The sequence below is a fragment of the Stomoxys calcitrans genome, chromosome 4, assembly GCF_963082655.1.
Source record: "Stomoxys calcitrans chromosome 4, idStoCalc2.1, whole genome shotgun sequence".
NCBI classification, from domain to species: Eukaryota; Metazoa; Arthropoda; class Insecta; order Diptera; family Muscidae; genus Stomoxys; species Stomoxys calcitrans.
Window position 1 is genome coordinate 55,352,718 of NC_081555.1, and position 24,102 is coordinate 55,376,819.

The following is a 24,102-nucleotide window of genomic DNA, read 5'->3' on the forward strand; positions in this document are numbered from 1 at the left end:
AAGGAGTTTTTGTCTCCATTTCTACATATCTATTTGTTTGAACCGTAACGAATTTTTGTTTCGACTTTTTTGATGGAATCCGGAATGAATTCTTTTTATACCCTCCACCATTGGATGGGGGAATACTAATTTCGTCATTCTGTTTGTAAATCCTCGAAATATTCCTTTGAGACCCCATAAAGAATATATATTCCATCTGTCTGTCTGTCGAAAGCACGCTTACTTTCGAAGGAGTAAAGCTAGCCGCTTGAAATTTTACACAAATACTTTTTATTAGTAAAAAATTTTTGTATTCTACCCAAAAATATCTTTATTTGAGCCCCATATTGGGAAGGTCAGTAAAAAACTGCTGTTTGTGGGCTATTTTGGGAACGGGGTAGACCCGCAAAAAATTGGTCCCGAAAGTGAGTATCAATTCTTCTTCTACCCCCCAATTCCTTTCATTTAAGCCCCATATTGATATGGTCGGTAAATATGCCTGATTTACAGGTGTTTTGGGGAGTTGGGTGGTCCCCCAAACACTAAGCCCTAAAAATATATCAGCAACGTGCTCTATTCTTATATATTTGAACCCCATATTGACATTGGCCTCAAAATTGGATATCAAATTCGTTTTCTAATCTCAAATACCATTCACTTAAACCACTTATTGAAAAAGCCAGTAAATATGTCCGGCTTGGGGGGTGTTTTGGGGGATTGGCGACCACTCAGTGAGTTGGCTTTGAAAATATATATCAGATTCGGGGTGGCCCCATAGACACCTTTTCCGAACATTATTATCAGATTCGTGGTTTTAATTGTTTTTAAGAATTTAGACAGACTTAGAATACGAATTCAGATGAATTTTTCGACTTTCGTACAGACTTATGACCGAATTCTGATCGCTTGGTTAACTGGGGAGAAGGGTTTTGCATTTCAGGGCTTCTTACAATCCCAGAAAACGGGAATACATTTTTTCCATTTCCCGGTTTCTTATATGTTCATTAACATAGAAACAAAATGAAAGTAGAAATATTCGCGTTTACCTACAATTGAAAAGTTTTGGCCTCAAATATCATTTTAACCCAAATTACCCTCAAACTTCTTACGAAATTATATGGACGCTTATTGGAGTTTGGTTTTCGTTTCACAAAGCAGTAGCTTCTTTTGAATTATTTTCGAAACTTTTGTCGTTTCACACCGTACAGCAAAGGATACTAACTTCATTACTTTGTTCGTTACATCCGAATGTTGAAAGGACGCCATATTCGAAAGAATAACCGTTCCAAATTATGCACAAATATTACTTTTCGATGTTGATCGGTTATGAAACTTAACACATTTTATCATTAGATACAAAACATAAAAGACTTTGGTAGTAATATCTCATTAAGGTTGGTTTTACTCAATATTTTCACTACTTTGATTGTGTTAATTGGTTTACCCTCCTTGAATGAATTAATTAGCATTTATTTATTCCATTGCTACTTTTTGAACACAGGAGTATTTTTTGAAGATATTGGTATTTTATTCGCTTTTTTTCTAAATTGTTTAAAGGATTTTTTCCGCATTCCGGGGAAAAATTAAAAATTTGTGTGGAATGCTCGTCTTTAAAAGAGCGGAAATTCCCTGAGATTTCCCAGCAAAGGTATTACCTTTGCATAACCCTGCTGTGGAGTCACATTTTTCAGCAGTGGTGGTGAGATCACTCAGTGATGCGCCGTTCAATCTTTTTATAAATAGAAAGGTGCTTCTTATTATTTAGCAAAAACTTAAATCGGATACCAGGAGAACATAACCAGCCAGTAAAATTGCTTTATTGGTCTACATCTTTAATCCATGTCGAGGTACCGGGTACACAAAGATCAATTAAAAAAAACCAATATTCCAATTTTTGTTGTTGTCGTCACCATTACACATGAAAAACGATTGCCTTATTTACGCAATATACCACATTTTAAAAGAACTTTCCATACCTTTTTAACGATGTATAACACATATGGAAGTATTCCTGAAAGTAAGGTATATAGCTTAAATAAAGCGGTCGGCTAGTGATTTTTCATAGAAAAGGGTGATTTTTATAGAAAAGTTTTTCAAACAAAAAAAAAAAAAAAAATTAAATCCTTAATTGAATCAATATTACGGTTCATATAATTTAACGTCTGAAGATTATTTCATGCAAATGTTGACCGTGACTGCGCCTCTAATGGTCCATCCGCTTAGTCTAGTTTTTGCATACTATTTCCAAAATGTCGGCCTGTATCTCACGAATAAATGCTTTAATGTTGTCTTCCAATGGGTCAATTGAAGCGGGCTTGTCTGTATAGACATGAGCTTTAACAAAGCCTCACTAAAAATAGTCTAAAGGCCAATTGACCGGTCCCAAACGTGAAATAAAATGTTCACCGAACTCGCCTCTCAAAAGTACAATGTTACGCTCGTTGTGTGGCATGTGGTACCATCTTGTTGAAACCACATGTCATGCAAGTCAAGCTCTTGCATTTTGGGCAAAAAAAGTTGGATATCATCGCTACCATTTACAGTTACGCTACGATTCGCATTACCTTTGAAGAAGTATGGTCCAATGATGCCACTTACCCATAAACCGCATCACACTGTGCCTTTTTCTGGATGCATTGGTAGCTCTCGCAATGCTTCTTACTGATATTCACTCCAAAATCGACAATTCTGCTTATATACCATTGAGCCAAAAATGCGCTTTGTCAAAAAAATGGAAGAAGAGCGGGATGAATTTTCTTAACACAACACGCATATGGATAAAATTCAATAATTTGCAAGCGTTGTTCATTTGTAAGACTCAGACTAAAATTCATGATTAAATCATAGACCAAATGGAAGATGTTTGACATTGTAACAAAACACGAAACGTGTGTGAGCTGTTTAAACCAGTGTTGCCAAAAAGATAATAGCTAAAAAATCATCTTTTTTAATAGTGATGACAACAAAAAATTAGGAAAAATTTATTTCACATAAAATCGGATAGAATAGAGACATTTTCAGGAATCGTGTTTCTATGTTTTGTAGAAGAAATGATACAGAATAAAAGTTAAGTAAACATGTGTGGAATAAAATGTGACTTAGTACTTGGTTTTTATCATCGAAAATGGTATTACTTGAAATTTGTCGTTTTTCAGTTTATTAGCTACAACGACCTCATGTATAGCTAGGATATTACGAGATATACCTTAAATTGTTAGAGTAAAAAAAGTTACAAAATCAACGGCAACTTTTTTGCTAGTGTGAAACTTTCGAAACTTAATAAAAAATAGGGCTTTTGGTCTAACACTAACAAGGTTGTTTGATATCGAAGTGAGTCAAATTAGCATTTTAAACTTTTCTCGCTATCTCTACTTTATGAAAATGGAATGAAATGCTAATGCTTTGATGACCAAAGTTTACGAAAGCTTAAAGGAAATGGAACATCTATTTTAGAAAATTTTGCAAATTTTTGAAATATATATATATATATATATATATATATATATATATATATATATATATATATATATCTCATTGAAATGATAAAGATATTAGCATGCATCTTTTATTTTGTGCATGTGCACACTGGCACAATTAGGGTGAAACTTTTAGTACATAGCTTACGGAGTTATTAAAAAAAGCTGAAAAAACCAAGGCAAAATTTTGATATTTAAAATTTTACTATTCAAATATTGCTAACGGTGCCCGATGACATAGTATGCAACTTTTTCAAATTATGCAAATCGGCTCAGTTAATTAAAAGTTATAGCCCATTGAAAGTTGGAGGAGTGGAAAGTTTTCAACTTTGACACCCTATCTCATTCTGTATTGAAGATATAGACCAACAGCCTATGTCCTCCTCAATAAATTTTTGAAACATTTCAACAGATAAATAGTTGTGGACTTAGTTTCTATCTTTTCGCCGTTTGTCCCACTGTGCGCTGATTCATTGAATACAATCAGTTCCTACGCTCTCTAGGGGGTTTTTAAGGGCACTGTCATTCCTGAAATATTTCAATTATCAGCATGCAATTTTGAAGGTGGCGCTGTAAATATTGGCGGTAAAGTGAAAGAGCAGACTATTCGTCAGTGAAGGCCAGAGGACTGCCGTCGGTTCGACGGAGTCCGAGTCCGCGCATGTGCATGTAACATTTTGAAATAACGAATCCGTCGGAGGGACGACAAAAATACTTTGGAGGGAGCAGAATCGCGAGAAGACAAAGCTTCTATAGAAGGAAGTAGAATGGAGATCGGTATGGGTTTCGGTATAATAACATAGGACTACGAGCTTACTTATGCAAAATTGGAGAGGCAAGCGATAGCATGTGTAGGGTATGTGGGAAAATTACGAGACATTGGAGCGTTTCCTATGTCATTGACCGGTTTTCATGGCTAACAGACACCGGCACTTAGGTGGAGACACAATGCCATACCCAAACCGATTTATGGACAACAAAAAAGGATTTTTCTAATAGCGCCGACTTCTTTACTTAAATTTTTTTCGATATTACTTATTTAGAACTCATAAAAACAAACCGATTACTGGCTTAGATGTTTGTCCGTAGTTGCTTTGTGGGTAGGGAATTTACCCCACATTTGTATTATGCTTTGTGAATATATTCATAAAAATATTCACAAAGCCACTAGGCTGTCACCCGATCAAAACACGAGGAACCAAATAATTCACGTTGTGATAGATGGAAGGCATTCATCCAAGGTGTTATATGTACGATCGATGTACGAGCGAATATCGATTCGGATCGCTACCTTGTTGCAGCAAAGGTTCGCACCCGTTTGAACATGGCGAGGAAAGTACGATCTGATACTGCACGGAAGCTGGAGATTGGAAAGCTGCAAACGCAACATATGGCAGCGGCATACTCCACTCGACTGACCCAACTGTTTGATGAAAGCATTCCTTGTGCCGATGATATAATGGCGCAGTGGCAAACTATTGCCCACTCCATGGAAAATGCCGCGAAATCCGTACTTGGGTACCGGAAGCCTCCTCCAAGAAACCCATGGTACGACCAAGTATGTCAAGATGCTGCTGAAGCCAAAAAATGCGACATATGGAGTAACCCTGCAATCAGTAGCAATAAACTTAAAACTTAGAATGAACTTTAATCAAATATACTTTTTTTACACTTTTTTTCAAAAGCAAGCTAAAAGTAACAGCTGATAACTGACAGAAGAAAGAATGCAATTACAGAGTCACAAGCTGTGAAAAAAATTTGTCAACGCCGACTATATGAAAAATCCGCAATTACTTTTTGGGCAACCCAATAGCATCCTATTTAACTATAACTATCTGCTATATTCATAGTCGTATCTAATCATTGTTCGATGTGGGCCATATTCGTTAAGGACTTCGAGGGACCGAGTGGTGACTGTTCAATATTTCAATAAAATCTAGCAATAAATACTCCTTTTAAGAACTTGTCAATTCAAATGCCTATCACACATATCAATGAGTGTTGATCGATTCAAGTGTAAGCGCAATGATTATGGGTCTCCTATTTATAGCCGAGATCGAACGGAGTGACGCAGTGCGACACCTTTTTGGGGAGACGTTTTAACATAGATTCCATGCATGTCATAGTACCTCACAAATGTCCCCACTATTAGGAGATGATAACCACAGCTAAAATTTGTATTTCTTATGCTCTTGCCAGGGTTTGAACCCAGGCGTTCAGCGCCGTAGGCGGACGTGCTAACCTCTACCTAATGGTAGCCTTTTTATGAACTAAGGACCATTAAATGGAAGATCGGTCTATATGACAGGTCAAAAATATTGATGAAGGAGAGGTATCGGGAGAAAAGGAGGGAGAAGAAACGTCTACTCCGCAGAAAGAAAAGGGAAATGCAAAGGCGTCAGTGCGAGCGAATTGAGATGTACAGGAGTCAGAATGAAGTCCGGAAATTCTACCAAAGAATTAAACATCAAACCGATGGCTTTGGTGCAGGCACATCGTCCTGCAGTGACAAAGAAGGAAATCTGGTAACTGACACAGATAACATGCTGAGGATATGGAAATAACAATTTACACAACTGCTAGTGTCCGACGTTGGTGGACAAAGAGGATACCGCAGAACCAATGTGATGGTATAGAATGTATACCTCCTAGTCAGAGTGAGGTCCAAGTAGCATTGACCCGACTAAAGAACAACAAGGCAGCAGGAGCCGACGGGTTACCCGCTGAAATATTTAAGACCGGAGACGTCACGTTGATAAGGCGTATGCATCAGCTTATCGGCGCAATCTGGCTAGAAGAACGCATACCCGATGATTGGAACCTCAGCTTACTATGTCACGTACACAAGAAAGGAGACAAGACGGAATGTGCCAACTACTGAGGAACAAGTCTCCTCCCCATCCCATCCCAAGATTAAAACCTAAAGTCAATGAGATAATTGGGCCCTATCAATGCGGCTTTATACCTGATAAATCCACCCTGGACCAGATATTCACACTGCGCCAAATCCTGGAAAAGACCCGAGAAGGACAAACCTACCAACACCTACCATCTCTTTGTTAAATACAAAGCCGCTACCGATACTCCTATACGTGCAAAGGTATTTCAAGCCATGTCTGAGTTTTGTACCCCTGCAAAATTAATAAGACTCTGCAGGATGGCACTTGCTCACTAAGAATAGGAAAGAATCTCTCCGGACCATTTAATAACAAACGAGGTTTCGGATAAGGAGACAGCCTATGGTGTGATTTCTTTAATATTATGTTGGGGAAGATTATACGAGATGCAGATGTGAATAGATATGGCACACTAATCACAAGAAAATACATGCTACTCGCCTATGCCGACGACATCGACATCATAGGTCGGTCACCGGAAGTAGTAACTGCTGCTTTTGAAAGAATCGAAAGAGAGTCAGTGAAAAAGGGCCTGGCAGTAAATGGAGATAAGATGAAATGAACGGTTTTATCTCCCAAAACACTTTGTAGAACCGAGCAGATAAAGAAAATGGAGAAAATTGGGAATCACAACTTTGAGACAGTCAGTAACCTGTTTTGAGATAAAGCGAAGAATAAAACTGGCAAACTGGACTAAGTAAGCAGTTTAGAAACAAGGTCGGCTCTCTACTGACGAAGATTACACTATACAAGACACTGATACTACTCGTGTTGTTATATGGTTCTGAAGTATGGATACTTGTGAAAGCAGAAGAGGCAGTGCTTGGAGTATTTGAGAGAAGATTTGGAATGAGCGCAGAAGATCGAGGCGCTTGGAACGCTATTCTTCGTTCTGCTGGTGGAACAAATGTTCTGTCATAGCCAATAAAAGTAAAGTATGTATATTCATTGATTTGGGTTTCCATTAGAGTGCGTTTATATAATACCGATTTTTGTCGTGTTTATATCGTTTTGATATTGTTTCTGATATTAGATTAGGTTGAGTTGAATAAAAGGTGTAATTCAACCTAATCTAACCTAATTCAGAAACGTACTTTACTTCAAATACATTTCATTTTGTTTCGATATTCTCTTAGTCGGTAATCAGGTTCGTTTGGAACGTCTTTGTGGGTAGGTCGTTGAACCCACATTTTTATTATGCCCTATTCGTTACTTTGGATCCCCATAAGAGTGCGAAATACAATTTCTCTTAAAAAGATGTACTCATCACCGAAATATACCGATTTTTAAATTAGGAGAGGGTAAAATCCGCCTAACAATCGCATAACTATCAGCAGATTCTTTTGCTTAAATTTAATAGGGTATAGAACTTGGTTGGAATTGGTTCAGAAAAGATATAGTTCCTCTGTATATGATCGTCCGATTTAATTTGATAAAGAGATCTCCCTCACTATCCTTAAGATTACTGATGAATTTCGGTTCAGATTTCTATATAGCTCCTTTACATATGTATCGCTTGATTTGTACGTAGTATCAAAAGTTCTCGGCCGCCAAGATTTTTGCTCGAAATTTGATACTATCTGCACACCTTTGCTAAAATCGGTTCAGATTTAGGTATAGCGCCCATTTAACTATTGGGTTCCCAAGAAGTAATTGCGGATTTTTTAAAAGAAAGTAAATGCATTTTTAATAAGACTTAGAATGAAGTTTAATCAAATATACTTTTTTACACTTTTTTTGTAAAGCAAGCTAAAAGTAACAGCTGATAACTGACAGAACAAAGAATGCAATTACAGAGTCAGAAGCTGTGAAAAAATTTGTCAACGCCGACTATATGAAAAATCCGCAATTACTTTTTGGGCAACCCAATATATCGTTCAATTTACTTTTATAGTGTAGAATGAGGGTATTGTACGACTTTTGTCCTCCCTTACTTGATTTTCCAAGTTTTTTATGGTACCAAGCTCGAAATTCGAAGCTGTTAGTTGTATTTCTAAATCTATCCACAATATGGTCTTGATCGGCTCATATTTGCATACAGCTCAACATCGACCGATTTCCCAGTTTTAATGTCGTGAGCCCACAATCCAATTTTCCGGTTGGGCCATATTTCTGTAAAGCTAGATATAGACCGATTTCCCGATTTATTGACTTTTTTTGGGTATAGATGGTAAACGAACCGATATGCCGAAAGAGATTTCTTGACTTATGAAATCGAAGTAAAGAATGTTAGACTATGTTGGTAAATGTAGTACTTTAATATGGAATTTATACGTCTTCAGGACAAGTTTTTCCACTGGACTACGGTTATAGTCCAGTGGAAAAAGAGATGCAGCCATAAGAAGAGATACACCCATAATTTGCCAAATGGACTTGCAAGTATAGTAATATGGAACATTAGTGACCAGGGTGGCGTATGACGTGTGTGGGAATTATTCTCGAATAGTGAACATACGCATCCACGTCTAATTTAATGAAGAAATTGTATCATACATTTCTGTAAACCATTGATGGGCACGCGAACGTAGTTGAAAATAATGAATTATGTTTGTATAAGGGGCAGTAAATCCAGGCCAATCAATCAAGTGCAATATAACAACAATGCTAAGTAAAATAACAGCAATGTGTAGACCGTGCGAAGGCACACGAGTTGATTACACTATCCGTGTGCTGCCGATTGCGGGCATAGGAACATATATGCGTTTGGGTGTTGTTATTTGCGTGAATGCAATGCCGTATTGTAGGATCATGGGATAGTAATCCTATGTGTCCTGTTATGACACCAAAAACTTTAATGACCTCCTGTTTGCTTTTGATCAGTAATAGCCTCGTCATCTCGCAATCCGGATCTCTCCATAGGATCTTCGCGTTCGTGGCTCTCGAACTGCGTCGACCCAAAACGCTACGGGTTAACCAAGTTAGTTGACTGCAGTCCACTATCCTTCACTGCCAAATAGTCTGCTTTTTCATTCCCCCTTACTCTGTTATGACCCAGCACCCTAACAATGTGAATGGTGCCATTCTCAGATAAGGCGTAAATCTCCTTCTACACTCCAATACTGTTCGTGACTTTACCGTCCTGGTTATTAATGCCCTGTTGGCTAGTTTATTATCCGTAAAGATCGCAAGGTTCTTCGACTGCAGAACAATATTATGGTCAGGCAGTCTAAAACAAATGTCAGTCAATGGGTTCTCAAAGTAAATCCTCAGCCTCACTCTGTTCCCAAGTTGTGATCCATCCGTGAAACATGATTTTCCAGATGGCAATACTAGGGTTTCGTCAATCCAAGACTGTGCCGCTGGCAGCAGTGCCTCGTACTCGACCTCAAATGTCATCTCAGGTAAGCGATCGCAAACATCTTTCATTCCTTACAGATTTCCTATCGTCTCCTCGTTTATGCTGCAATGGTATGACCTATGTGGATATACTAATGCACTCAATTAATAAATTATATAGAAGAAGGGGAGGAGATGCAGTATTTTGCATTATGTGATGGTTCCATATCTATATTATGTAATAAAATCAATTTCTGTTTGTTTGTATGTCTATATAGACTCAATAACTGCGCAAACGATTTTCTTTAAATATTCGCAGTGAATAATGATTCTGTGATGAAAAAACGGGATATGTGGGAGGTTGCTTTTCCACATACAAGCTCAGAGTACATTTGGAATTGTTAGGGACAATGCGATATGGGTTTCAAATTCAAGATAAAAAAGTACGAATTAGATACCCATATTTTGGTCCAAGTATCTCAAGGGCCGCCAAATATTATCAATGGGACATACAGCCTGTTCATACCAGCCTGAATCTCAAATAAAAGGGTTTTAGGAGTAGAGCAACAAATTTATGAGGGCCCATTCCGTCCACCTGCAAAAGTTCCAAACAGGTTCTCACTTAACACGTGAAATGACCATATAAAGATAAGCGCCCATCCTCCTTGAAATATTAGTAAATGGACAGGTAAACCGATCATAACAATATTGGACTTAAATTGAATTTGTTTAGAAGTGCGGATATAAGCATTTTGGGTCAAGTATCAGTACGGCTCTATTGTCATTGAAATATAAAAGTACTCCCCTTATAGTCAAATGAATATATAGCCTGATAATAGCATTATAGAGCGTAAATGAAAGGCTTATGAGGGTAGCGTATGTATTCGGATCAGCCATAAAAATATATAAGAATGTAGACCCTGAAGACCTCACAGTTTAAAACGTTTAATTTCTAAATAATATTTAACGCACTTCCTACATAGTAATGTACATTTCTGGAAACTATAGGTGTAAATTTTTTTTGACGTAATTACGATCTAGTAAAATCTAGTAAAACTAGATATTTTGTGTTAGAAATTTTGATACAATGGAATAATCAAACTTAAAAAAAAAAACAAACAAAAAAAAATGTAATATACAACTCCTTAAAGTATTTTAGACATTAAGGGTACATCTTACTTCTTGCTATCTTAAAATAGCAAAAAAATTGCGTTTTTTAAAAGCTACTGATGCCCCATTTCCAGCAGATTTTTTGTTGTTACACCAAAATTTTGATGTGGATTTTACTAACAAATATTTTGTCTCTTTTATTTACCTATTTAACAGATTCGCTAGCTTCTGGACAAATATAACGCTCTGCCCACTAAATGCTTTGTATTAAACATTGACCACACACAAAAAAAGGAATTTTAATCATTAAAATATGTTTCTCGGATTCCATTTTTTTTTAAATAAAGAAATTTTTATTATATGTATTGTTAAAGAGAACACAGCGGAGTGTATATGGCTGGGCTAGTATGGATTAAAGTCAATAAATAAAAAATGTATGCCTTGGTTTATTTCACTACCCTACCCTATGGTGATGGCATGTATCCTAAATGATGAGTATCGGCACTCACAAAGTATTATCGGTTTCAATCTCAATTCAATGACGCCCGTAGCAATCATTATTCAAACTTTTGATGCATGAATGACAAGCAAAAATGATTTATTAACACTTCTAATTATCTATTTAAGTGTCCTGGGAGTTTCCCATGCCTTTTTCTCAAGGGAAAACTAATTTAATTAACATTTCTTGCCCTGCCTCAAGGTCTGAGTTCAAATGTGCTGTGGGTCTTATATAAAGTTTATGCCAAGAATCTCTTCGAGATTTTTCCAAGTTCTAAGGGCTTGTTTTCGTGTTTGCAGTTGTTTTTTCTTCACATTTACCATGAATTGGGGTTACTTGACACCAGCTGAATTGATTTCTTTTTTCTGTGCTTCATGACAAACCAGCAAATAACCGGTGTTATGGTTAGGTGACATAACGCAATATGGCTTGCCTTCATTTGACTCGCTCTTGGCAGATTATGATTTATAGCAGTGGTTTAACAAAATAAGGAACTTCTTTATTAACCAAATATTATCTGTATGGGCAACCATTTGTGTGGCCACAACGAATGGATATTCAAATATATTCCTTCTTTTTATAAAGAATTTGCAAACTCACTTTATTGGATTTTTTTCTAACCCTCTGCATTTAAAACAGATTGACCAAATGGTTAACTAACCTGCAAAGAAAAAAATAATTTCATTTTATTGGCTATAACTTAAAAATAGAAAATCAATATTCAACATTTAAATACCACTTTGTTCAAATTATTGTGGTTGCATTCATTCTGCGACTATTTCAAAAATGTTAAATATATATTTGTCCATGATGTGTTTGGCTACTAAGTCTGTATTTACTTAAAATTTCCAGTGGGGATTCATTAGCATTCTGTGAACACGGCATTAGAACTTTCCATATATGGTTCAATGTTACTTTATTACCGCAAGTCAAAAGTGAGGCACAATGTGTAAGTTGCATGTAATATGATTAGATACTCTGCAGTCTCGCATAAAACCCTATAGTCATGTGTTTATTATTCCATGGATACTAAAATAAACAAACAAACTTTATTTGGTACAACAAACAAAATTTGTATTTCATACACGATTTGATTGAAATTCTACAACACCGATATGAGCCGATGTTGATTATATGGATATAGTTACATATGTTGTATGCCCCTAAAAGCCTCAAATGATACAGACATGATACATAGTTTGAAACGGTTATAATTGTATATAACCTTAATGCTATTCATCAAATCAAATAGACATCGATTTATGAAAACTTGAACTCTACGGGTAGTTGCTTGTGTCCAAGTTGTACAACCATATAATAAAATAGATTTTATGCTACTGTGGAAGATCCTGACTTTTGTATTATGAGAGATGCCAATGCATCTCCGAACTTTGTTGAGTTTAATAAAGGCGCTTCTAGCCTTGTTGATGCGTACGCGTATGTCTGCCTCTGATCCTCCATCCTTTGTTATTTTGCTGCCAAGATAGGAGAAATCGTCAACGTCTTCAATGATATGGTCGTTTCTAGTAAGCGGTCAGATTTGATGTTCCTATCCTCATCTGTTTGGTATTTGCCATGCTTATCCTCAGGCCTACTTTGGCAGCATTTTCATTCAGTCGTTCCAGTTTTGTGCTCGAAGCGATGCGCAAAGAGACATATGTCATCCGTGTAGTCGATGTCTTCAAGGAAGTCGTTAATACCTCAGCGTATGCCATAGGATGCCTCACTCGTAGTTGCTTCTAATACGGAGTCTGATATAGTAAAAAATTGCGTCGGTGACAGGATACAACCCTGCTTCACTCCTATGTCGATCCCGAAAGGTCAGCTCTCTTTTCCATTGAAACGGACTGAAACTTTAACATTCCTATACAGCTCCCTAATTAAAGTAACGTTTTTTTAAGGGATGCCCTTATTAAACATCGTGCTCCACATTGAATATTTGCGAAACTGTGTCAAAAGCATGCCCAAAGTCGTGAATAAAAGTTATAGGTGTGCATAAAGCTCGGCAGACTGTTCAATGATTATGCGCTGGAAGTTCTTGTGGTCGCCACAAGAACGTCCTGGCCGAAAACCGGCCTGTTCCTTCCTCAAAATGCTGTTAAATGCAGGCGAAATACGCTGCAGAAGAAGACTTGCCATCACTTTATTTATTGCACTTAACAATGTAAACCCCTCCAGTTCTAACACTGGGTGAGGTCACAATTCTTTGGGATTGTGACCATGATCCCCTTCTCATATTCCATGCGGACAGCGTTTGTATCCCAGGCCTCCCCGATTGTTGGGGTGATCGATTGAGCTATAGGGTGTGCCCCATATCGCAACAATTCAGCAGCTATATTATCAGGGGCGGCTGATTTGCGATTTTAAGTGAGATCAGAACAGCCTCAATTTCTTCGCATGTGGATGGGGCCGTAGATATATCCCTGTGTGGGTTTCGCAGCACAGGGGGATTAAGAGGGTCGGAGCATACGTCCTCGGTTCCTGGTCCTTCGGTCCTGAAAAAGCGCGCATCGCTCTCATTGTAGTTGAGATGTTGTTAATTCCGATCCGTCCACATCTCATCGCTCATTTGTTTTATTGACTCATAGACACCATGCATGTTTCCAATACTAGCTGCATTTTCGGCTTGCTCTGCCAACATATTAAAATATATTCGCTTATCTCTGCGAACTAGGCGCTTGACCATTGAGGCGGAGGCGCCATATTCAATCCTCGCCGCGATTTTAGTTACACTTAAATTTGCTCATAGCGGAGCATTGCGTAGATTTTTTTTGGTGTTTTATGTCCACTATAGTTTCGTTGTCGAGCAATGCCTATGATAGAGGTGGCCGTCTCCGTACATGCTGCTGTTATGTCAATGACAGGGTGTTATTTTGCAGCTTCTCCGTTAATGTTGCCTTGTATTCGCGAGCTGTTTCGGGATCTTTTAGGTTTAAGAGGTTGAACTTTGTGCTTTTTGTTTAAGTCATTTTCACTACGGCTGGGCGTAGACGTAGAATGGAGTTTGCTGAGAAGTACGTGGCCGATATGATTAAGGGTGATTCCATTTGGTGATTCCCAAGTATATTTGTGTATATTTTTATGATGGAATTTTGTGCCTTCAATAAAGTGCCGATTTGTTGCGCAGAAATCAACCAATCTGTCGCCATTGCCATTCCTGGTATCGCCAAGTCCTACATTCCCATGATTCATTGTAGATTATTGTTGTTATTGCACACCTTGGCAATAAAATCTCCCCTAACAAGTTTAATGTCTCCTTTTCGTAGAGAGCGTGTCACTGAGTCGAGTTGGGAATATAATTGACCCCTTGTTTCGTCGTCATCAAGTTGGGTGGGCTATGGATGGATATTTTGCGGAATTTTAAATTTAATCTTGCCGTTAAGATGCGTTCAGATATAACATTGTATGATAGAAGAGCTCGCTTTGCTTTCGGCGACTGCAAAACACAGACCCCATTTATTCTGTGGATTTCATTCCCTGCAAAAATGAAGTGGTAGTCACCTTGAAGATCCATATTTTCGTGTTTCGGTCATCGTACTTGACTTATACTCAGGATGTCTAGGTTGTAGTCTGGACTTGGAAAAGTCTTGATGCTTCTGAAAAAGTTCTGACGTTCCATGTTCCAATCATAAACCGTGTTCTAAATCTACATTTCTTGTAGATGTTTCTGTAATCGGTATTTTTTAGATGTATGGCGGATTGGGCCATCGCATCGGTACCTAGTGCTGGGGCTGCCAGTGACACTCTAGGCGGGACTTTCTTGATGGTGAATCTTCTGGAGATCTGCGAGCGCCACCGTTGGCCATTTCCTTTGGCTCATCCGCTGCCGATTCTGTTGAACGAACCCATCGTGACCGTATTCGTTGGCTCGACCCCCATTTTTTTATTTTTGTGGTACTGATGAGTTTCCCCAATCCACCATCTGGGGAGGCGTCCGATGGGAGAAGTAGCATGGAACTCCGCGCGAAATTGAAAAATTTGTACACACAAAAAAATAATCGTTTGGGACATTTGTACGTTAAAAAATATACTATTATTACGAAGTTTTTCATTTATTGTAACGTATCTGCGAATCACTGAAAAATTTACGTTTTTTGTTTTTCTATTTGTAATAGAAATAGAGAACCCTACGTTCTGCAGCCTGACAATATCCGATTGAAAGAATTTAATTTTAGGTGAAAAAATGTTCGTATTTACAAGCAAACAACATCCCATCAAAGCTTAAAAAAGGCTCATCCTCTGTATTCGTTACAAATTCTTGCAATTTTAACGTAATCGAAGTCCAAAATTTTTCTTAAAAAAGTTAACTTGTCGAAAAATTTGTTTTTCACTAATGAATTATTTTTTCGCCTAAAAACATCCATAATATACACATGTTTGTGCATAAAGCTCATGGTTTAAAATTATACATGACTAGAAACATATCTATGGTGGTGTTTATCTAAAGTTCGTACCTCTCGAACTTATTACCTTTTACTTGTTTATTTTAAAACTAAGAAAAATAGAATTCCTCTTAATAGGGCGATTTTCATTCGACAGACAAAGCAAAAGACAAAAAAAAAGACAAAAAAGCAAAGCAAATGTTGACCCTCATCTTTCCAAAATTGCTATCGCATATAAACACAATGTGTAGCAGCTATATTTCGGCAACACATGAACTGGGGAGGCATTGTCTATTGGCCATGTATACGTATACATATGTAACATCACAGAGACACACATGTAAAAACTTGAAATCTGACGTTGCAAAGCTATTGTAGTTAGTTGCAGATTTGAAAACCTTGAACTCATTTCTACGTTCCATACTAATCAGCTCATCAGCAAGCAGCACGTTGTGCTTGAGACCTCAACATCTTTCTAATCAAAATATAAGCTGTAGATTGACTCAACAACCATAAACATTCAGGGATTGTGAATGTCATTGGTGACGAAACTACTTTCGAGCCACAGTATTTTTGGCCTGTTACATAAAAATTGTAGAGGATCCGTGATAAGGGATTTTCCAAGTTAATGCCTTTTTGATTTCGGACATTTTTGTTTTTATACCCTCCACCATAGGTATACTAATTTCGTCATTCTGTTTGTTACTACTCGAAATATTCGTCTGAGACCCCATAAAGAATATATATTCTCCTGATATAGCTGCCATATAAACCGATCTTGGGTCTTGACTTCTTTAGTGCGCAATTCCAATCCGATTGGAATGAAATTTTGCAAAACGTGTTTTGTTATGATATCCAACAACTGTGCCAAGTATGGTTCAAATCGGTCCATAACTTGATATAGCTGTCATATATGGGGACTTGACTTCTTGAGCTTCTAGAGGGCGCAATTCCTATCCGATTTGGCTGAAATTATGCATGACGTATTTTATTCTTACTTTCAATTCATTGTGTCAAATAAGGTTCAAATCGGTTCATAACCTGATATAGCTGCCATATAAACCGATCTGGCATCTTGACCTCTTGAGCCTCTTTTTTTTTTTTTTTTTTTTTTTTATTTATTAATTAGTCTATAGATATTATAATCTTTACAGACTAGACTATATACAATATACACAAACTAAGCTTAAAACTACGAATTCAGCAAAATAATAATCTTTTTCTTTAAAGAATATTTGTTTTCGCACAGATCTATATTATTGTAAAATTTATTAAATTCAACACATAAACGCCTAAATGGGTCAAATTCGTACGGTAGTATTCAACATGATGAAGATTAAAATTTCGTGAAGGTCTCAGCGGCACGTTCAAGTAGATGTGGTCCAACAGAAACTCCGACTTCAAGTTTCCGTTTAGTATATTTAACATGAAATTCAGATTCAGCATTGTACGCCGACTTTCCAACGAAGGCAATTTGATCAAATTTAATCTTTCTTTATAAGATGGTAAAGTATTAAATGTCCAGTTACGTCTACGTAAGCAAAATAACACGAACTGTTTTTGCATAGACTCAATTGAATTGCAGTGGATTTTATAATTTGGGCACCATATTATAGAACCATACTCCAGTATCGGTCGAACAAGGGATGTGTATAGATTTCTTGTGACGATTGGATCAACAAACTCTTTGCTCCAACGCTTAACAAATCCTAAAGAACCATTGGCTTTATTGATCGTCAAAGATATATGTGATCTATAGTTTAACCTTTGATCTAACAAGAAGCCAAGATCCATGACTGATTCCACAGTTTCTAGGGGCGAACCGTTTATAGAGTAAATTGTTGTTAGATGATTTAATCTGTAAAACGATATATGTTTACATTTTTTTATGTTCAATTCCATTAGATTCAGTTAACACCAATCGTATAATCGGTCAAGGTCGGATTGTAGTTTCAGTTGATTTGTGTCATTTTGAATGGTTTTGAAAAGTTTAACATCGTCTGCATACATAAGTACTCGAGAGAAAGTGACAGTGGATGGTAGACCAATAATAAATAATGAAAACAAAATAGGCCCAAGATGACTACCTTGTGGGACTCCAGATAAAACATCAATAGTTTTAGAAACAGAATCATTAAATTTTACAGTTTGAGTGCGATTAGACAGGTAATTTGATATCTATGCTAGCAACGAGTCTGAAAACCCCAGGAGGTCTAGCTTGTGTAATAGAAGACTATGATTTACCTTATCAAAGGCCTTGCTAAAATCAGTATATATAACGTCAGTTTGCAAACGATTTCTAAATCCTTCGTTTACAATTGTAGTTAATTCCAAAACATTTGTTACAGTTGAGTACGATTTACGAAATCCATGCTGATATCGTGATAACAGTGAAGAAACTTGATGAGACAGTGAGTCAGTGATGATTTTTTCAAGAAGTTTCGGAATAGCGCTAAGCTTTGCGATTCCTCTGTTGTTGGTGACTTCAGATTTACATCCACTTTTAAACAGGGGTATTATGAAAGAATTTTTCCACCGGACAGGGAATTTGCGCAGTGCTTAAGAATATTGCTAGGGATACAATCTGGACCTGGATTGTAGGAACATTTCATATTCCTCAAATAATGCTGTACAGTATCAGATGTTGTTAGTGGAACAGATATCGTGCTATTTCCGTAGAAGCTTTGGGAGGGCTCATTAGTTTTATTATATGTTTTCCGGGAATAAGTAGTGGCAAAGAAGTCTGCAAACATATTGCTGATGGAAAGGTCACCATCCGCTTCGATGGCTCCAAATTTCAAAACTTTTGGAAAAGTATTCGACCGACGTTTAGAGTTTACAAATTTATAAAAAGTCTTAGGGTTTACTTGTAGTTGACTTTTTATATTCGATTAATAATTGTTGTATGAGATCTTATTGCAGATGTTATATTCAGAACGAACAACAGAGTATTTGGAAAAGTCCATCGCAGTACCGGATTTCTTATACTTTTTATATAGTTTATTTTTTCTATTCTTCAAGTTGCGCAGTTTGTTATTATTCCAAGGTGGCCCATTACCAATGAAATTACATTTAACAGGAACGGATTTCTGGATACAACCCTTAAGAATATCATAAAATATAACAATCGACTCATCCAAATAATTTAATGGAAGTGATTCTTGCCAATCAACTTCGGATATAAGAGTATTAAGTTTTCGGTAATCAGTTTTCGAAAAAGCATAAATACTATCAATATTAGACAATCGTGTTTTGCGAAGGAAAGAGGTAGAAAGGTTGACATCAACGTGAATAGTAGGATGAAATACATCCTCTGGACTAGTAATAGCGTTTGTTCTTTATAGCGAAGTTTGCATAGGTTCAGTGGTAAATAGTAAATCCAACATCTTATCATTAGCGTTGAAAATTCTATTAATTTGGCATAAACCAGTATTCAAAATTGTTTCAATAAATTCCACAACATGACCATTTTTTGTGACGGGTAATAAATAGTTTGTATCAGTATTTTCCTTCCAATGAATAGATGGTAAATTGAAATCTCCAGTTACAATTAGTGAGTCCATTGGTTTAGAAAGACTTAGCACAGATTGGATAGCAGCTAAGTGCTTTATAGATTTCAGTAGTAGATCCAGGAGGAATATATGAACAAGTCAAAAATAAAAATGTATTTCCATATTTTAATTTAACAGCCAGGAATTCGATGGATGGATCAATATATATATCTATGATAAATGCACTGTATTCAGTCGAGACAGCAATTAGGACGCCTCCACCAGATTTTTTTATACCAATTGTACGATTACGTCTAAAAACTTGAGATCTATCACACAAAATTTCAGTATTTAAAATGTTTCCATGAAGCCAGGTTTCAGTGAAAATATTACATCGTATTCGAATCCAAAACTATCAGTATACAGACCAGATAACTTGGTATTTAGTCCCCTAACATTCTGATAAACCAGAAACAGTTGTTTATCAGAAGATGAGCTCCTTAGTTTTTTGGTAAATCTTCAGAACGTGCAGGCAAATGCGCAATATTTGTACGAATCCTTTCTTTGTATATATATTCCTGTACTAAAGCCCTCGGTGGCCAAAAGTCAGGACTAACCACGGTTTCAAAAACAGAGTCAGGTACCATAATTCGAAATGATGCCGTGTTGCGTGTGTCTCTGTACTGAAACTTAAATATTTTCAAATTCACATCTAAGTTCAGCTTGGACTTTATATAATATCTCATATCGTCTTCAAATGTGTCTGCAGAAAAACGAGCAGCAAAAACAGTTTTCATAGGAGGTATAACCCTCAAAGGCCTTGGAGAATTAAGCGATGCAGTTGTCGCACTAACGAAGTTTTGTGGAGAAGGAGAATTCAAAGGTGAAAAGAACTTATTAGGACCAGAAGGTGTATTCAAACCAGAAAAAATGTTTGAACCAGACGGTGTGACAACAATTGGTGGCACTGTCTTACTTCCAATGTTGTTCGTATCAGTAGTCATTTCGGTATTTTTAAATTAGAATTTCCAACTTGAGTATCAGTTATCAGTTCAGTTTTCCTAAAATATGAATTTTCTGCTTGAGTCACATCAGAATCAGTATTCGGAATTGGCTCAGTTGAATTATTTCCAGTAGCAGTATTTCCAGTATTAATACTCAAAGGTGCTTGATCAGTTGTTTTGTTTGTCTTTGACTTCTTTCTTTTACGTGAATTATCATTTGGAGAACGGAGAGAATCTTCAAGACTTGAAGATTCATCGAGTAAATCTTTAAATTTTTTAAAACGCTCAGCTATCAAATTAAATTCTGTGTTAATTGCATCGAGTTCAGTACGAGAGTTTTTAAAAAATTTGAAGAACTCAGCATCAACCAATCTACATTTAGCACAACACCATCTTAAACCTTTATCTTCACGGAGATTGTCCACAGTACGTGCGGCCAATACAGCACATTTAGCATGAAATGATTCCAAGCAGAACCAACAAGAGATCATTGATTCATCAATTTTCGTAATTTTACAGGATGAAATTGGGTTAGAGAATAGACGCAACAAAACAGTGTTGTATGCAGGGAATGCAGCCGATTAGATTGCTGCCAGATCTTTAACAGAAAAACTCAAAGTAACAACAACTATGTACAAAAGAGTCAACAGCTGATATTATATTCACCACGGGCAAAAATAAAATTGCACAGCCAAAACAATAAGAATCCAAAGTAAAATTAAAACTATTAAAGAACTTTTCACAGTTTTCTGGTCGCAACTTCATTTCTCCTTGATACAGGCACACGTTCTTGACAGAGTTTCACTTATTTCCACAGGTTTTTGACTATATGGCACAAGAAAAATGAAAATAAACAGGAGCAGTAAAAAAACACGTCCGCTTTATACACCGAGAAAATATCCTCTATTATCCGATTTGCCAGAAATTTGTACGACGGATCCTCTCATGACCATCAACAACATGTTTATTATGGTCTGAATCGGTCTATAGCCCGATACAACTCCCATATAAATCGATCTCTATATTCTACTTCTTGAGCCCCTAAAGGGCGCAATTCTCATTCCAATTGGCTGACATTTTACACATGTCTCCAACATATAATTTAATTGTGGTCCAAACCGGACCATATCTTGATATCGCTCTAACAGCAGAGCAAATCTTTTCTTTTATCCTTTTTTGTCTAAGAAGAGATGCCGGAAAAAAGGACTCGACAAATGCGATCCATGGTGGAGGGTATATAAGATTCGACCCGGCCGAACTTAGCACGTTTTACTTGTTTTTTTTTTCATTTTCACTCCGAAAAAACTTTTATAATTTGAGCTGAAGACAACGAATTTAATTTAAAGGTATCCAATTTTCCAACTTTTACGTAAAGTAAACGTTTCTTTAGATGATAGAAAGCATGGTCAATATTGTAGCAGTTTTAAACTAAATCTAAGTTTTACCTATTTTAAATATGCTGTTCCGATTTGGGATTATTCCTTTCGTATGGTGTTGGAAAGTGGATCATGTAAATTTGCTTTCACCTATGGATTACAAGCTTAAATACAAAATGTAGTTCACTTATCCGAACAACGCTTAGCCGAAAATTGCGGATAAGAAAAAATTGACCATTAGCGTTTCACCTACAACCTAGCGAGCCGCGATTACTAATTTTTTTTCCAATCCAATCTTAGATTCGATTCGGACATCTTAAATACGTATTTTTCAACTCTATTATATGGTCGCATTCTTTCATTGTTGTTTAATTTTTCTCGGAACAGACACAATAAAATATCAACATACATTTTTTTTTTAAATTTATAAATAACACAAATTTTAATACATCATACATTCTCGACTGCACATACATGCATAGACTGATATCGTAGATGTGATTCTTTTAGCAAAATCCATCAGATACCTGAATGCTCGAGTGCCATATGAGTGCGATTTGTTTATGTGTAAACTGCATTTGCCAAAGAAATGAACAATGTTTTGCTTTGAGTTACTTCGGCATTTTGTTGCTCTATGCTTTACATTTTGTGCTCTGTTCATTCATCCTTTTTAAATTATTAATGGAACCACAACAAGCATCACCAGGAAAAAGGCTTCTCCAAGACGAGAACAGGTAGCAGTTGGTAAATACGGTACTTAGTCAAAAGCATTAATGTTAACCAAAATCTCAAAATGACCAGAGTTAAGTCTAATTTTAAATTTTAATGCAAAGTAAAAATATCAGGATCTGAGATCTGTATTACGTATCCCAACAGATCTGCCCGTTGTTTTGTTGTAAACTACATTAAATTTACATAAGACTTTATGCGAATGTTTTTAGAACGAGTGTTATCATTTTTTATTTTTGGTGATTTAAGAATTATCAAGGAGGAGACGGGGCCGAAGGAAACCTTTAATAACAATGCAAGATATTTACCTTTGCTGTTGGTTTGTTTATCAAGATTCTTTAGCAAATTGTGTATATTCCGAAACGGCTTCAAGGTACTTTTATACACGTTCAGACGAAGAAGAGGTCGAAATGCCTCTAATAAAAACTCATGGTGGACATTGACGTACATGAATACACTTTCAGTGGCCCTGGGCGTTATTGGACTTTTTAAGCCGATCTAGATGATTCAACGGTAGGAACTAGAAAACATCTTCCATCTACTGTTCCTGGTGTATCACAATGGACAAAAAACGTCTAAATCAGTCTGGTGACAGACTGCCACATGACCCAACTTAACTTAGAATAATAACTTTTTGGTGACATTTAAATATTTAGGCTTTTCTGAAGGATATAGAAATATTCATAGTTGTAAGCTGAAACAAGTTTAATTTTGAAACATTCTTAATACTTTTGAGAATTATGTACTAAATGAATGTTAAAAAAATATTTTTTCACTTTGGTTTAAACTTGGGTTTAAACATTTATTTAACTTTAATTAATTGATTAATTAATTAACATTTTGGCGAAACACCAAATTTTCAGCGGTGGTTATCCCCTCCTAATGCTGGCTACATTTGTGAGGCTCTATATCATTTGGTATGGCAGCCATGTAAATACTTCATGGCTCCTTTATAAATATAACAAGTCAGAGCGTGCTAAGTTCGGCCGGGCCGAATCTTATATACCATCCACCATGGATCGCAATGCAAACAAAGAATATTGAATAAAAACTGTTATACTATTGGAGCTATATCAAGTTATAGTCCGATTCGGACCATAAATGAATGCTGAACATTGTAGAAGTCATCGTGTAATATTTCAGTTCATTCGGATAAATATTGCGACTTGTAGGGGCTCAAGAAGCAAAATCGGGAGATAGGTTTATATGGGAGCTGTATCAAGCTATCGATTCAGACCATATTAAACACGTATGCTGAAAGTGAGAGGAGCCATTGTACAAAATTTTTGCCAAATCGGATGAGAATTGCGGCCTCTAGAGGCTCAAGAAGTCAAGATCCCCGATCGGTTTATATGGTATCAGGTTATGCACCGATTTGCGCCATACTTAGCGCAGTTATTGGAAGTCATAATAAAACATCTCATGCAAAATTTCAACCAAATCGGATGAGAATTGCGCCCTCTGGTGGCTCAAGAAGTCAAGATCCACGATCAGTTTATATGAAAGCTATACCAGATTATGAACCGATTTGAATCATACTTAGCACAGTTGTTGGAAGTGATATCAAAACACTACGTGCAAAATTTACGTCAAATCGGAGGAGAATTGCGCCTTCTAGAGGCTCAAGAAGTCAAGACCCAAGATCGGTTTATATGGCAGCTATATCAAAACATGGACCGATTTGAACTATACTTAGCACAGTTGTTGGAAGTGATATCAAAACACTGCGTTCAAAATTTACGTCAAATCGGAGGAGAATTGCGCCTTCTAGAGGCTCAAGAAGTCAAGACCCAAGATCGGTTTATATGGCAGCTATATCAAAACATGGACCGATTTGGTCCATTTACAATCCCAACTGACCAACATAAATAAAAGGTATTTGT

The 24,102-nt window shown here is 36.7% G+C and overlaps 1 protein-coding gene across 10 annotated transcripts in view; it reads right to left on the reverse strand.

The window, feature by feature from the left end:
* LOC106088904 (uncharacterized) overlaps window positions 1–24,102 on the reverse strand; it is a 778,231-nt gene that overhangs the window by 235,169 nt on the left and 518,960 nt on the right. The gene's annotated exons all lie outside the window — the stretch shown is intronic.